The sequence below is a fragment of the Macaca nemestrina genome, chromosome 1 (genome assembly GCF_043159975.1).
Source record: "Macaca nemestrina isolate mMacNem1 chromosome 1, mMacNem.hap1, whole genome shotgun sequence".
Taxonomy (NCBI): Eukaryota; Metazoa; Chordata; class Mammalia; order Primates; family Cercopithecidae; genus Macaca; species Macaca nemestrina.
In genome coordinates, this window is record NC_092125.1 from 172,044,648 (window position 1) to 172,062,223 (window position 17,576).

Here is a 17,576-nt window from a genome sequence, read left to right on the forward strand (position 1 = left end):
GGGTAACACTCTCTAAGAACCAGTGTCTAGTAATACTCCCAAAGTCTAGATATTTCCTTTTCCCCAGTGCGCAATTACCCTGGCAAATGTCTTCGATTTTCTTAAGGAGACAAGAAGTTTACAATTCACACTTGGGACAGAGCCATAGGATCCTTCCTCATGGATATCTGGCTTCTTTATTCAATGGGATCAAACAGTAAATTGGATCAGTTTCTGGAAATTGGGTAAGGAAATCTGACTTTTCATTAAGAGAACTCAAATCAGTCCACCATTTTTAGGACTTTTTTTTTCTTGACATTTTTTCTGTCCATCTCTTTCAATCCTAGGAAGACCGTAATACATAACCTCATTCTTGATGATTACCACTATATTCCTGCCACTTACATGGGAGACAGTTACTGCTGCCATTTGTCCTCTGACACTCCAGAATTCTGTCATCACAACTGAACTCAGAGAGCCTGTTTCTATAGCAGTATCTCCTACATAAGACAGCCCTACCAGCTGGGTGCAGTAGCTCACACTGGTAACCCCAACACTTTGGGAGGCCGACGTGGGAGGATTGCTTGAGCCCAGTAGTTTAAGACCAGCCTGGACAACATGGTGAGACCCCCATCTTTACAATAGATAAAAAAAAAAATTAGCTGGGTGTGGTGGTGCCTATATTCCCAGCTACTTGTGAGGCTGAGGTGGAAGGATTTCTTGAGCCTGGGAGGTTGAGGCTGCAATGAAACATGATCACACCACTGCACTCCAGCCTGGGTGACACAGCAAGAGCTCATCTCAAAAAAAAAAAAAAAGACAATCACTATAGTGTTTTAAAGGATATTTGTGCTTGAATCACAGATGTACTTCTCTATGTCTTAGTGAAGGGAGCATTCTTTGGTCTCTTTTGGCCAACGCAGATGGTGAATGGACAGGTCATGCATGGTATTTTAACATTATTAACTCCCCAAGTCTTTGGATTTTTTTTTGCTTCTACATTATGTCAAGGAATTTTTGATAACATTTAGGGTAGGCCTCTTTTGAAATCGGATTTCAGTGGATCCTCTTGAATTAGATCACTGAATTCAAAATCTATCAAATGAATCCATGATGATAATAAACCCTTCTGTTTGATCTAGGTTTTCCCCTATATGGATCCATTATCACACATATTCCCTGGACTTCTAGAGCTGTAAATAAGCAGGGAATTGCAAATATTTAAGTAGCTAAACTTTCATGTCTCCCTGAGGCATGATGGGATTTGGCTTTTTAAAATAGGTCAAAAGACAATGATAATTGTTATGATGGAACATGAGGATATTTGGCATCTTCTTGAAGGTAAATATCTCGGGGAGGTCACTGCTGGGTCTCCACACAAACAGAGCTGGCATGGTTGGGTGGGGAAGAAGTATCGCTTCTGCTGGTGAGCAAGGCACAGTGGATATTGGGGGCTCCAAGGACTCATATTCATCTGAATTTGGGCAAATGTTCTCATTTCGGTTCTCAAAGTTCCACTCTTTCTTAATCAAAGTCTAACTTGCACATAGAAGACCCGGTGAGGCTGTGAATTCAATTTAATTTGTGATTTAAAACTCGCATGATCAGCCTTGGCATCTTACTTTTGGACATCATCCCATTCACTTTAAGAGATTAGAGATTGTTTGATGGCAGTTAAAGAAACTCTCCAATCTTCTAATTTTGCCTTGAGCTTAGAATTTAAAGAAATTTAAAGGCCTGAGCCTTTCTTTAAGCTCTTCGGGGACTCAGAAGTATTCAGCCTGCCCCGTAGTCCTTGGGTGCCCCATTCTTGCCATACTGATCCACCAAAAGGCATGCTTCAAGGGGTACTTAATGTAAGCCCACCAGCAGTATGACAGTTTAAATAATTCTTTGCAACTGTACCACAGGCTGCCAGGTTTCAATTTTTCAGTGGCAAATGAATCAGCCTTACCTTCAAACCCAACCATATCAGATAACCATTCCCAAATCCTTGTTGGTGAGTCTGCTGTCTATAACTACTTCCAGTCTCACAAACTGTATTAGTCAGGGCTCAGTAGAGGAGATAGAGGCATTTGAAGTATAGGAGATAGGCATTTGAAGCATTAGAGGATTTTATATAATTAGAGAATTTTATATAAGAAATGAGGGCCTGGCGCGGTGGCTCAAGCCTGTAATCCCTGGACTGTGGGAGGCCAAGGCAGGCAGATCACGAAGTCAGGAGTTCGAGACCAGTCTGGCCAACATGGTGAAACCACGTCTCTACTGAAAATACAAAAATTGGCCAGGCATGGTGGTGCATGCCTGTAATTCCAGCTATTCAGGACACTGAGGCAGGAGAATTGCTTGAACCTGGGAGGTGGAGGTTGCAGTGAACCGAGATCATGCCACTGCACTCCAGCCTGGGCAACAGAGCAAGACTCCATCTTGAAAAAAAAAAAAAAAAAAGGAAGAAAGAAATGAGGTGCCTTAAAAATGGTTGGAAATACTAGAGTAGCATGAATCCAGAGACCGCTACTGTAACTATTCAGCTCAGTGTGCATCATCATAGCTGCTATTTAGAGATCAGGTATTTGGGGTTAGGAAGCCACTTCCTTTGTCACCACTGAAATGTTTAACATCCATGAAGGTGTTAACCAGGTACTGAGTCTGGTCATCACTGCCCCATAGCTGCTTTTGATGCTCATGTATTCGTGGGACTGATTGTTAGCAGAAATAGCAATAGGATAATAGCCTGTGAAGGGTTAATGGATATGAGGCTATAAAAACAGTAAAAAAAGCATAAAGAAGTTTATATATGAAGAAGAGACATGAGATGGTAACTAGTGGGAGAATACAGAGGAAAGGGACAGTTTCTACTTGGATGTAAGAGATTTAAGCATTGTTATGGGCTGAGGCGGAGGACAAAGAAGGAGAGGGTGGTTGAGGATGTAGGATAGGACACTAGGGGCAATTGATGAAAAATGCTCTGGAGGAAGTAGGAGGGCAGGAATCAGGGTTACAGTCATCAGGGTTGACCCCAAGCAGAAAAGCAAAAGGAGCAGCTTTACTCTGAGGAAAGCCAGGCATCTGCCAGGACCTTGAACATGCAAAGATTTGACCCATGCAAGGACCCTGCTGAATGTGAGAAATCAAGGAGCATAATCATAGGTGAACGCATGTCTGCTTCAGTCATCCAAGAGCGATTTGTGTAAGAGACGACTGGATGTGGGTATAGTTTCTATTTTTTTTCAAATGAAGAACGTTTTTGGGAGCATCTCGTCTTTCAAATTATTTTAAACAGGTTGGTGTCAGAGTTTACTTAGGACAAATGTAATCTAACATGTATTATGTAAAATATGAACGCAGTTCCACAACTACTCTGAGATCAGAGTTCTGCACTCTTTTAAATATGTGAAACTGATCAACCCTGGATCTGTGGGTTATCAGGACTCAACATGGTGCTGATTCAACCTCATTCATACACAGGGTCCTCCATTTCTGCTAGCCATCAGATCTCCATAACTTAACTCTAGCCATTGTTGACATGGCTCTTTGTATTACCCTGAAAAGTTCTTTGGTTGGGGAAAATAATACAATAAGGTTGTATCCACTATAAAAATGTCTACTCTTAGAAGTGAATATTATAAGAACAAAACTTTTGGGCTAGGTTATACAAAAAGACCAAAAGCAGGTAACTAGATGAGAATGCAACCTGCCTTTATCGCCCAGACTGGAGTGTAGTGGTGCGATTTTAGCTCACTGCAACCTCCACCTCCCAGGTTCAAGCAATTCTTGTGCCTCAACCACCCAAGTAACTGAGATTATAGGTATGCACAACCACACCTGGCTAAGTTTTGATATTTTTAGTAGAGATGAGTTTCACCATGTTGGCCAAGCTGCTCTTAAACTCCTGGCCTCAAGTTATCTGCCCGCCTCAGCCTCCCAAAGTGCTTGGATTACAGGTGTTAGTCACTGTGCCTGGCTTCAACCTGCCTTTACATCTGTCCTTTGCTAGGGCTGCTAAGCTTATAGCATCTGGGCAGGGTCTTTTGTGTGTCAGGGAAGGTGGAAAGCACAGTAGATTAGTTCTCTTACTTTTGTTGATGTGGTCAGTGTGGGAAGCTATGTGGTGAGCAGAGGGGTGAAGTCTGAGCTAACTGCTTGAGCTAAGTAGAGATATGGAAGGTGCTTTCTAAGGAAAAGGAAGAGAATTTTCAATTCCTTTCTTCTTCTTTGGTCAGTCTCGGTGTCAAGGGAGTCACTTGGTTGGGCCCTAAACTGTCCCTTATAATCTCATCCTCACTCCCCCTACATATCCATCATCCCTGATAAACTTACAATCCAAGTAAAAGTTTTTTGTGCAGATGTAATGCAAATATACCCTCAAGGAGCATCCCTGAGCGACTCTTTTCAACCAGACAGCTGGCCCAAGCCCTTACTATATAGATAGCTTGAAGTTGTTGCAGTCTTTGATCATATTACATGTTCTAATGCTTCATTTTGAAAGCAAGGCTGAAAAACATTCTCCTATAATGTGTTAAAAATTTGTCTGTGATTCTCCTTCCTCCCTGTTACATCCTCCAGGGCTCAATGCCTTTCACTGCCTCTATTTGCCAAGATCTCCAGTTCTCTCACCCACCCAAAATCTAGAGCTCCTCCCCCATCTTTTGAGATGAATCTTACCTGTGTCCCTTTTTCTCAGGGCTCTGCAAGGTGACTGGCTAGCTAATTTAATTAACTAATGCACAATAAAGTCCCATTGGTTTCATGCATCACCCTTTGAGGATAACATTTACATTTTAAATGAAGCTTCTTAGACTGTCAAGCTGGACAAGTAGGTTATAGATCATCAGGACAAATGCACTAATTTTGTAGAAGAGGCTATTAAGGCTCTGAGGCCTCACAGGACCCGCTGGGGGTTTGGGGACTAGTAAGGGGCAGAGTCAGAACTGGAATCAGTGTGGAGTTTAGTGTACCTTGCCCCATTACATATAAGCTCTCATAACAGGATTAGTTAATAGAGGAATCTGCAGGTATTAAAGAGAAAAAAGTGTTTTGAATTGTGTATTTATTTGATATTTAGCATACGTTTACATACAAAGTTGTCATCATTCCTTATCTATAATTCCTTTCTTTTTTTGTTTTGTTTTGTTTTTGAGACAGAGTCTCACTCTGTTGCCCAGGCTGGAGTGCAGTGGTGTGATCTTGGCTCTCTGCAACCTCTGCTTCCCAGATTCAAGTGATTCTCCTGCCTCAGCCTCCCGAATTGCTGGGATTACAGACATGCGCCACCATGCCCAGCTAATTTTTGTATTTTTAATAGAGACGGGGTTTCATCATGTTGGCCAGGCTGGTCTTGAACTCCTGACCTCAAGCGATCCACCCGCCTCAGCCTCCCAAAGTGCTGGGATTACAAGCGTGAGATGCTGTGCCTCACTAAAATTCCCATTCTCACCAGTATCTCTGTGATATGCTTAGCACAGTGTATTGCAACTGTTTTTACTTGTGTGCCTCCCCACCTGGACAATGAGCTCCCAAGGACAGTGACTGGGCTGTGTTTGTCATTGCATCCAGCACCAAGGTGAAGATAGGGCAGAGTGGGTATTCAATATATATTGCTGAGAGAATGGATGTAAGCATAAATGATCACCAGGCACCGCTGTGCTGTGGTTCTGAACAAAGTTGTTCTAGTGGTGAGGCATCTTTCCTAACATTCTTCAAACTACATCAGATACTTACTGTCTTTCTCTACTTCCTCCTAAGGCTGGTTTCTAATTTTATATTTTTGTGTCATTGACAGCATACATTGGCATTGCCTCACTAGTGTCTTCTACTTCCTAATACTTCTTTGTTTCATATGGTTATCATTTCCCTGTTGCAAGATTAGGAAGTGACATACTTTAAGAATACCAGATTAATCTGTTCCGATTTTTTTTATTTGCAGCTGGGATAAAAAAAGAGCCTTTTGAAGAGTCTTCAAATCAACAGTAATTTCAGATTTTCACAACACAAAGAGGCAGAGCGCAAAGTGAATTTGACACTTTGAAAAATGCCGTAAGCCTCCCAGTAGACGGATGAACATGTTTCCACTTCATGAAAGCTTGTTTCATAAGTATTCCATAAATATCAATGTCAGGGTTGTTAAGTAATTAATATTAACCTATTGAGAAAGCGTTTCTTTTCTACGTGGTTGATTTCCAGTGGGGAGACTAATTAAATATTAAAGACCATGTGAAATGTTTTCTATAATTACAGTTTCTAGCTATATTTACAAATGATGTACCTACATGCATAGTGAAATAATCATATGACTTTAATACATTTTTATTCCTATATAGCATATATAGATTTTTTCAATCTAGATTTCCTCTGCTCAAGCCTGTCTATCGTTATTTATTACTCTTCACAATTGCCCTTATAAACTTTTCCCTCTTTCCACTATGATTTGAAAGGTTATCATTCCACATTCCACACCAGCCTCTCTGCTGGTTTTTTTTTTTTTTTTTTTTTTTGCCTGTTGTGTGTGTTTTAATCACAAACAACCTCCTTATGTATGGTAAATTAAAGTTCGTTAAGACAATGGGAGATGTAGCAACATAGCTTAAAATAAAACTTGAGACTAGATCCTAAGTGTCCTCATCACAAATCAATGATAAGCCTGTGAGGGAAGGCACATGCTAATCAGCTTGATGTAGCCATTCCACAGTGCATCTACATTTCTAAACATCATGATGTATGCCATAGTATATACAGCTTTTAGCTGTCATTTTATTTATTATTTATTTATTATTTATTTATTTACATTTATTTTTTTGATACAGGCTCAACAGGCTCTGTTGCCCAGGCTGCAGTGCAGTGGCACAATGATGGCTTACTGCAGCCTTGGCCTCCTGAACTCAAGTGATCCTCCCATCTCAGCCTCCCAAGTAGCTGGGACTACGGGTGTGTGCCACCACACACCTGGCTAACTAAAAGAAAATGGTTTTTGTAGAGACAGGATCTCATTATGTTGCCCGGGCTGCTCTCAAACTCCTGGGCTCAAGTGATCCTCCTGCCTTGGCCTCCCAAAGTGCTGGGATTACAGGTGTGAGCCACCATGCCTGGCCTGTTAGCTATCAGTTTAAATAAATGAATGCATCTAACTAATAGGCTTATTCTTTTTTTTCTTTTTTATAGACAATGTCTTGCCCTGTCTCCTAGTCTGGAATGCAGTAGCACAATCAGGGCTCACTGCAGCCTCGATCTCCTGGGCTCAGGTGATCCCCCTGTTCCAGCCTCCAAAATAGCTGGGACCATAGGCATGTACTACCATGCTCGGATAATTTTTTAATTTTGTTGTAGAGACAAGGTCTCACTATGTTGCCCAGGTTGATTGCAAACTCCTAGGTTCAAGCGATCCTCCTGCCTCAGCCTTTGAAATAGTTGGGATTACAGGAGTGAACCACTGTTGCCCAGCCAGTAGGCTTGTTCTTACAAGTTCTTTGTCTGCCCCGTTCCCCATCTGCCTGCCTATGATTTCCTTTCTCTCCTTCCTTCTCCCTCATCTGCTCAGTCTCTCATCTACCCCCTTCCCAGGAACAAAAACGCTTTTTCAGATTCTTCCCAAAGCAATCGAACCCTCTCTACCTTATTCCAAATCCCTGCAATCCTTGACTTTTCTTTGTAAATGTGGGAACTCTGTGAAAACTTCAAAATCACGGTACAAGCCACTACTTTCTTTGAAAATCCTCCTTCTCATTCTCTGCTGGGAACAGGTCATGCCTGGTTTTGGCTCGTCCATGACCCTTAATTTTCAAACAGAAATCATCATATACTTTTAGATTTTACTAACCCCTCAAAAGCACATGAACAAGCCAGTTCTAATTTTTGCTTTCATTTTTCTTCACATAGTTATTTTTTGCTGTAAAAATACATCACATTTTTGGCAATTTTAGATTATTGACCTTAAGGAATAATTGAAAGAAAAAATTTCAAAAGCATCCTGCTGACCTTGCTAAATATTTGAATAAGTTAAATGGATTCAAGCAGAATTGTTTCTGATGTAGAGAACCTTGGCTTGTTTTTAGAACATAAAATGCTATGACTTTCACATGTGTGTTAAAAGAAGGTTTGATTTGCTGTGTTTAAAAAGAGAGAAATAACTTTGAATAGAACGTTTACCTTATATGGAGAAAAACATTTTAAAATCGAACAAAATTTGCTCATTAAAAAAAAAGCCAGGCGCGGTGGCTCACGCCTGTAATCCCAGCTAGACTGAGGTGGGCGGATCACAAGGTCAGGAGATCGAGACCATCTTGGCTAACATGGTAAAACCCCGTCTCTACTAAAAATACACACAAAAAATTAGCCGGGTGTGGTGGCGGGTGCCTGTAGTCCCAGCTACTCGGGAGGCTGAGGCAGGAGAATGGCGTGAACCTGGGAGGTGGAGCTTGCAGTGAGCCAAGATTGTGCCACTGCACTCCAGCCTGGGCAACAGAGCAAGACTCCGTCTAAAAAAATAAAAATAAAAAAGAGGCCCACCTTTTATTCTCCATAAAACAAGGAAAGAGATTAACTTTCTAATGGTTTGGAAGCTCTGCCTTCTTCCATTTGAGGCAGAGTCTTCAGTAGCTATACACTTGAGAATTTACCCGATTGGTACCTGCAAGAAAGATAATCATCACTCACACACTTTCACCCACAGTCACAGGCTCAAGCACACTTAAGTCAAGGCTCCTTTTCCAAAGACTAATATCAGATGGAGAGCTCTTAAATCTTTTGTTCAGTGGATTGGATCAGGCATGAGGCTTTTCTGATAAGAGCTTCCCTAACTTTTGGTTCATTTTAGCACTTTAAACTAGGAAAATAATAATACAAACTGGATTCTTTCCAAGTGTTTACAGATTATAGACATTTCGGCCACTTGCTAACTACGTAAGTATTGTTTAAGTAGTAACCACATGTAGACACAGGTGGTATGGCCTCTCTACATCAAAGTGCAAGAAGTGGGTGCATTGTTGATGAACAGCAGACAGTAGGCAGTTTTGGGGGCAGCAGAAATTCACTTTACACAGAGGTTATTCCCAGACCTTCTGCTAAGCTGTTCACTCATCCATGTAGCAGATTTTTACTGAGTCCTGTGTACCAGTCACTATAATTCAGAGGAGATACAAATTCCAAAGATGTATTTGTCAGGATTCTTGGTCGCAAGTGTCAGAATGTAACTCAAATGCTTTAAGCACAAAGGAGAATTTCTTGGCTTATAAACTGGGAAATGCAGAACATGTTTGCTTCTCATATGCTAGATCTAGGGGCAAAATAAAATTATTTAGGCTCTACTTCCATATTCTCACTGTACCTTCTCTAGGGTTAACTTAAATCCATGGACATGCTCTTTTCATGAGAGGAAAAGATGGCTGCTGATGGTCCAGGGCTGCTATCATTTTTCAATTCCAAAGTAAAAGAAGAATCTTCTCTTTCCTGGTTCCATATATTAATGTCATGGAGAGACTGTCTCTGTCTTTGTGTGCTTAGATCAGACATTGTGCTTAGATCAGACATTGCCTGTGCTTAGATCAGACACTGTTGTTAAGAAGATATGGTATCATGATTGGCCAGGCCTGGGTCACGTGCCCAAGCCTGTTGCAAGTAGGTAGACCGGGAAGTATGATTAATAGTCTCAGCTGAACCACATGGAATAAAGGAGTAGCACTTTCCCAGTGGAAAAGAATGGTCCTGGGCAAACCAGTATAACTGATGCTCACAATAAAAGTCTTAGTCTCTTCCCCAGGACTCTCAGTATGGTGAGTGAGACAGACGTTTAAACAGCTCCAGCAGTTAAATGAATGCTAATACAGGAGAGTACTATATGAACACGGAGTGGGGACTTAGAACTCAGTTTTGGGGGATCAGTGGTGGTTTCCTGGATGGTGCACCCCTTGGATGAATCTTGATGGGCAAACAAACGGTGATTATCGAGCGAATGGGGGAGTGTAGTGGAAACAGCACAACCAAAAGCAGGGCGATGTCAGAGGGTAAGGGCTATTTGAGAAACTCAAAATAGTTTGAAATGGCTGGAATGCAGCATGTTCCCGGGAAATGTCAGGGAAAGAGGCTGAAGAAGCACCCAGGACCAGACTATGAAGGGTCTAAGTGATTCATAAGGGATCTGAAATATTTAAAGCAGGCAAGTTATTTGTTCAAGAGCGCACGTGTGTGTGTGTGTGTGTGTGTGTGTGTGTGTGTGTGTTTGAGACACAGTCTCACTCTGTGGCCCAGACTGAAGCAGAGTAACACAATCTTGGCTCACTGCAACCTCTGCCTCCCAGGTTCAAGTGATTCTCCTGTCTCAGCCTCCTGAGTAGCTGGGATTACAGACACCTGCCACCACACCCAGCTAATTTTTGTATTTTCGTAGAGATGGGGTTTCGCCATGTTGGCCAGGTTCATCTTGAACTCCTGACCTCAAGCGATCCACCCACCTCGGCCTCCCAAAGTGCTGGGATTACAGGCATGAGTCACTGTGCCCGGCCCAAGCGTGTTTTGATGGCAGTATAGATTAGGAGGGAAATGGGAGGGAGATACATGTTATAGTAACCTGAGTGAAAAATTATGAAGATCTAAATTTATTTTATTATTAAATTTTTTTTTTTTTTGAGACAGAGTCTCACTCCGTCACCCAGGCTAGAGTGCAATGGCATAATCTTGGCTCACTGCAACCTCCATCTCTTGGGTTCAAGCAATTCTCCTACCTTAGCCTCCCGAGAAGCTGAGATTATAGGCACACACCACCACGCTGGCTAATTTTTGTATTTTTAGTAGAGATGGGGTTTCACTATGTTGGCCAGGCTGGTCTTGAACTCCTGACCTCAAGTGATCCGCCTGCCTTGGCCTCCCACAGTGTTGGGATTACAGGTGTGAGCCACTGCGCCCAGCCTGAAGACTTAAATTTAAATAATGCAACTCAGGAGATAATATTGACTTGGTGAGTGATTGGATGCTGCTGGTGGCAGAAAGAGAAGAGTCTAACATGATTATCAATTTTCAGTAGATGGTGCCATAATTCACCAACATAAACAATCAGAAGTTTTTGGCAAAAAGTCGTGAATTTGGGTTTGGAGAGCATCTTTATGATGCAAATCTGATGTGCTCCCAGAAGCTGGATGGCCTCACTAGAGATATTGTACAAGATGTTCCTGTCTGCAATAGAGAGAGGATCAAACAAGTCAACAAACGAGATGACTTCTCATGATCCCTTTATGCCTCACCCTCATAAAAAGTACATCTCTGTATGTGTGTGTGTGTGTGTGTGTCTGTTTTTTGTTTTTGTTTTTGTTTTTGTTTTTGAGACAAGCTCTGACTCTGTCGCCCAGGCTGGAGTGCAGTGGCCAGATCTCAGCTCACTGTAAGCTCCGCCTCCCGGGTTCACGCCATTCTCCTGCCTTAGCCTCCTGAGTAGCTGGGACTACAGGCACCCACCACCTCGCCCGGCTAGTTTTTTAGTAGAGACGGGATTTCACCGTGTTAGGCAGGATGGTCTTGATCTCCTGACCTCGTGATCTGCCCGTCTCGGCCTCCCAAAGTGCTGGGATTACAGGCTTGAGCCACCACGCCCGGCCGGTTTTGCCATGTTGCCCAGGCTGGTCTCGAACTCGTGAGCTCAAGTGATCTGCCTGCCTCAGCCTCCCAAAGTGCTGGGATTACAGGTGAGAGCCACCACATCCAGCTAAAAGTCCATCTCTTTTAACCACATTTCCCTTCCTGCTGTCTGAAGCGCCTGTGATTTTGTTATGTCTGATACAGCTTTGGTATAGATTGCTTCTATCTCTATGGGCCTTGTACAGAAAGGAGGGAATTTCAATGCTTACATTTTATTGGCTTAGTCTTCATAAGTTAGAGATAGCTGCCCAGTGATACAAAAGATGGAGTGGTGCTTAACCATTCCCTCCACAGAGTAGGAAGAAGGATGGAATCAAAGTCTATCTTTGTTTTTTTTTTTTTTTTTAATAGGCAATTGCTACATTCCTAGTTTTTCTTTATCATAATCACCTTTTACACTTCAAAGCTTGCAAGGTAGAGTCCAACCTCCCTTGTCTGACCGAAAATGCCATGAACCACCTGGTTCAATCCATCTTTCTAGCCCCATTTTTTCCTACATCCTAATGTAGACCCTCAACTCTGATCCAAGTGGTCTGACCTTCAAATGGCAGACTGCAACACAGTGCCTGGCACATATCAGCACTTACAGTTGTTGAATTTTTGAAAGAAAATTTAGAGGAAACCAAGTGCCCCTCCTTTCCTCTTTTTGAAAGGATAGTTTTTTTTCCCCCTTCTGGTTAAATAAGGTTTTCATGGTAAAAATTAAAACACATCCCAAAATATAAACAATAAAATATGGCCGGGTGCAGTGGCTCACGCCTGTAATCCCAACACTTTGGGAGGCCGAGGCGGTTGGATCACGAGGTCAGGAGTTCTAGACCACCCTAGCCAAGATGGTGAAACCCCGTCTCTACTAAAAATACAAAAATTAGCCGGGTGTGGTGGTAGGTGCTTGTAATCTCAGCTGCTCGGGAGGCTGAGGCAGAGAAGAGCTTGAACCCGGGAGGCGGAGGTTGCAGTGAGCTGAGATCACGCCACCGCACTCCAGCCTGGGCGACAGAGCAAGACTGTGTTAAAAAAAAAAAAAAAAAAAAAAAAGAATAAAATAAAAATTACTGAGAATTTCATTAACTAGGGTTAACCATTGATAACATTTAGGTGTTTGTGATCTGAGTTTATTAAACATTTATCCTGAACTTTTCCCTATATCTTTTTTTTTTTTTTCTTTTGAGACGGTCTCTGTCACCCAGGCTGGAGTGCAGTGGCATGATCTCAACTCACTGCAACCTCCGCACACCGGGCTCAAGTGATTCTTCCACTTCAGCCTCCCGAGTAGCTGGGACCACAGGCATGTGTCATCATGCCCAGCTAATTTTTGTATTTTTTGTAGAGACAAAGTTTTGCCGTGTTGCTCAGGCTGGTCTTGAACTCCTGAGCTCAAGCAATCTGCCCATCTCAGCCTCCCAAAGTGCTGGGATTATAGGCGTAAGCCATTGTGCCTGCCCCATATATTTGAGTACTCAAGATAATATGACTTTTAATTGTCTGTATAAATATCTTACTTAAGATTCTCTTTATTTTAATTTTAATTTTGATTTTTTTTAAAGTAGGATCTTGTTCTGTTCCCAGGCTCGTCTCAGACTTCTGACCATGAACCATCCAGACTTGATTTAAAAGAATCTTTGATTCATATAGCCAACCTGTTTTTTAGAATAATTTTGTCATTTATTTTCTTATAAAATTGTATAAAATGATTATTTTTCTGGATATTTGGACATATATTAGGCAAAAAGCTGCTGTGGGGTTTTGCTTTGTAACATTATTAAACATCTAAATCAGTTGGGGGATAATTTATATTTAATGATATTTAACCTTCCAGTAGACTACATCTCTCCTCTTATTCCAGTGCTATTTTCGGTCCTTTAAATTTTCAAAGTTTTTTTCAACTATAAGTAGATTCTACATGTTTCTTGTTAAGTTTATTCCTAGATATTTATAATTTCTACTGATATTAAGAATGGGATACTTTTCTATTATATTTTCTAATTAGTTACCTTTGCTATATAAGAAAGCTATTGAGTTTTAAACATTCACTTATGTTTAAAATGTCCTTCCCATGTTGTAAAGGAGGGAAAAAAGGAGATGTTTCAACTCTCTTCCAAACATGGCTTGCAATTTATTCTCCTCTAAATTTAGTTCACATGGTCTGGCTGCTCTAGGAAGCCCTTCGAATGCTTTTCTACCTAGGAAAATTGTAATAATGAGGAAGAGACTGTGGAGAGCCTTCCTGAACCCCAGGTTCTGCAATCACAAAGAGCACTGGCCAGATGTGCTCAGGACCATTGCCAATGCTGTACTCTCTCTGCTGTCAGGCTCTGTGGCTTCACTGCAGATGGCAATACCAGCCACTAAAGAGGAAGTGAAATGCCTGGTCATAGCTCACACTTGCTGGGCTCCCTGGTGGGCAAAAGCACCCAGACTTGTTGGCCCTGGGGTCACAGAGCACCAGCCTCTTTGTTTATGTCCCTCCAGTCATCTCTATACTCTGATATAGTTGTGGTTTTTATTTACGGGCTTAGTTCATTTGGGCTGCTATAACAAAATGCCATGAACTGGGTGACTTATGAACAACAGAAATTTATTTCTCACAGTATTGGTGGCTGGGAAATTCAAGATTAACGAGCCGGCAGATTTGGTGTCTGGTGAGGGCCTGTTTTCTTGTTCATAGATGGCGTTTTCTTACTGTGTCCTCACATGGCAGAAGAGGCGAGGGATCTCTCCGGAGTTTCTTTTATAAGAGCCCTAATCCTATTCATGAGGGCTCTGTGCCACCTATGAACCAGAGAACAGGCCCTCACGAGACACCAAATTAGATCCCATGATCTAATCACCTCCCAAAGGCCCTACATTCTATACCATCACCTTGGGGGTTAGGATTTCAAAATATAGATCTTGGAGAGACACAGGCATTCAGACCATAGCATTCACCTCTTGTCTTTCAGCTCCCAAACCACTGTTCTATGCTCTGTTCTGTGATGGTGGGGTGGGGTCTGCAAAATACATTTCCCAGAAACGCTTGCTGGTTGGCTCTCTATTAGGCAATGGGAGATTGGCTAATAGGAAGAGGGAGATTAGACTATGAAAAGAGGAGGGACTTTTTCTGCTTCTAGCATTGGTGTCGCTGTGGCAAAAACAGCAGCAAAGTGCAGCTGGCGTCAGCCCCAGCTTCAGTTGGCACTCCCCAAACCAGTTGCACTATTCCCTCTTTGCAGAACCTGCACCAGCCAGTCACACCCTTTCCTGAGGTCTGAGCACTAGCTGGTAGGTGGGGGCCCTCCTCTGACCTAGGGTTTAGACCTGTTCTCCTTTTTTTCCCTAACCTTTGACTAATAGCTGTTTCCTGTAGTTACGAGTATTTGGGCTATCCATGCTTGCCTTTTTGCCTTCTTAGACTTCCACCATCTTTGCAACCAGTTCTCCATCTTAATTGCCCTCTATTTGTTTTTGTTTGTTTGTTTGAGACGGAGTCTCGCTCTGTCGCCCAGGCTGGAGTGCAGTGGCGCGATCTCGGCTCACTGCAAGCTCTGCCTCCTGGGTTCACGCCACTCTCTTGCCTCAGCCTCCTGAGTAGCTGGGATTACAGACACCTGCCACCAAACCCAGCTAATTTTTGTATTTTCGTAGAGATGGGGTTTCGCCATGTTGGCCAGGTTCATCTTGAACTCCTGACCTCAAGCGATCCACCCACCTCGGCCTCCCAAAGTGCTGGGATTACAGGCGTGAGCCACCGTGCCCGGCCAATTGCCCTCTATTTGTAACACCTAACTTGGTTTTCTTGGTTTCTGTTTTCCTGAATGGACCCCAGCTGATACAACAGCCATCCCTATTAGGCTGAGGAACAGTCTGTGGTCATTTTGTTTGAACACAACCAACCCGTACCTGGCTTCCCAGATACCATGAGACCATCTCCTATGATGAAGATGGTTCTGCTCCTATTTCATCAAGAAATTGAGGAAATCATACATAAGTCCCATAGACTTTTCCCTTACCCACCAATTAATGTAACTGGAAGAAGAAAACACCCTCTTCCCTGCATCAACTGCTGAGCTTTGGACATCCTATCCCAACTGCCTGGAGCTCTTCTCTTCCCTCTCCTCTCCTCTTCTCTCCTCCCCATTGACACATGCAGTACATATTTGTTAAATGAGTGAGTGAATGACTTGGCTAGAACTGCCATTTCTAAGGCCATTAGTGATACACTGCTCACCAAATTCAATGGACGCCTTCAGACCTTACTCTGTTTCTCTGCTGGTGTAAGTGCTTTAATCCCTTGCTTTCCATGGCTTCACTCTCTCCTGGTTCTTTTCCCACCTCTCTTGCGATTGCTTCCCAGTCAGCTTGGTAGCCCCCTCATGGAGGTCTCATGATATCTCCATTTATTTTGCCACTCTAGCCCCTGAATACAACAAATGGATACTGGATGATGACAATAGATTATTCAACGAATTTTTGCCATTTCTCTAAGATGCACTATTGTTTCTGATTTACTCTTTTGACTGAGGAGAGGGTAGTGCATTTTCAGAGACCTCTGCTTGGCCTTACCCACTATGGTAGCTTTTATCTTATGGGTAAAAGACCCAGTATGGAACTTGCACCAACTTCCAAGTATATCAAACCCACTTATACATTCAACGACAGGGGAAAGGACAACTGTGTGAGTTCATGGATCCAGTGAACACACTGTAAACTGGACCTTGACTAGGATTTGATCCTTTGCCTAGCCATGTAGTCCTGCACTCTGAGATAGAGGGCGTGGTGATGGTTCTGATTGCTGAGTATTCATGTCAACTCTGTCCAACAGCCCTTGAAATATTTGAATATTTCTTTTTCTTCAGTGTGTAGTTATCTAAGTCCATGACCATAGGTGCCTCAGGGAAGGATTGGGGAAATGATGACCATGTATATTTGCTGTGGTGTTACAGAGTCCTTCCTCCTGGAGAACTGGCCTCCAGTTCAGTAGTGAGTCTGAGTCTGAAAACAGATTCAAGTCCAGAAATTGGACAAGAGGTTGTGACATTGTTTAGAGTATCTGCCCTCAGCCTCCTGTCATCTGTTCTTGATTTATTTGGAGGTAAATGCTGGTTATGACCCTTGTTGCCTGCCCATCTCTTTTGCCTCGATGGGCGCTATATTCTGTTAGGTATTTCAGTACATCTCCACAGGTCAGGCCCTCTTGGCTGCCACTGAGGCACGCTTTCATTGTGATAATTGTGTTTACTTAACTTCTGGCGGTCAAGCTCCACCAGCAGACTTTCACCACTGTGAGGGCCCCATCGTACCAATTGCTTTGTAAGTCTATTTCTGAGATAATCTCTCTTACTAGTATCTCCTCCTTCTGAGGAGGGCTCTGTAACATTTTGATGATGCTCAGAAGAATGGAAAGAGTTTTAAGCAGGGGTCAAACTTGTGATTCACAGAGGTTACTTTGGCAGCTTTCTGCCATTCTCACCAGCACATTCCTTCTGGTCTTGGTAAATGGTCTTGGCCTTCTCATGAAGCACAATCATTTGGTGAATCTTCTGGTCTTATTTACTATGTCCACTCCAGCATGCCTACTTCTCTGTGCCTTTTAATCACTTTTGCAACCATCTGGCACAGCAATTATGGCATTTTAACTTCATTTGATGTGGTCCATTGCTTGTTCCTTACTTTTAGGAGCTATCCTAGAAGGTGTTTACATCATCTCCTGGGGCCCTTGCCAGAAAGTTAAATCTTGTATTTTGTCAGAGTGCTCTGAAATCAATAAGCTCACCCCATTCAATCTTATGTTCCAGCCTCCTTGATCAAGCACCCTCAGAATTCAGCCCGGTACTGAGTGCCCAGCTTCTGCTGGTACATATTGACTATGTTTTGCAGTACCTTTGGGGAATAGTCCCTTTCCTCCCTTATCAAGCCTTGGATGGTCTAACACTGGTGGGATTATATTGTGACCTGATCCTAGTTATAGGCCTACTGGTAAGGGGGAGATTGGGAAAAGG

At 42.6% G+C, this 17,576-nt stretch overlaps 1 long non-coding RNA gene across 1 annotated transcript in view; it reads left to right on the forward strand.

Annotated features, from left to right (window-relative positions):
• Nucleotides 1-464: 464 nt before the first annotated feature.
• Nucleotides 465-17,576, forward strand: part of LOC112429017 (uncharacterized) — a 145,552-nt gene continuing 128,440 nt past the window's right edge. The window contains exons 1-2 of the long non-coding RNA XR_003021153.2: nt 465-600; nt 5,906-6,015. This is a non-coding gene — a long non-coding RNA (uncharacterized lncRNA). The remainder of the gene's footprint in view (nt 601-5,905; nt 6,016-17,576) is intronic.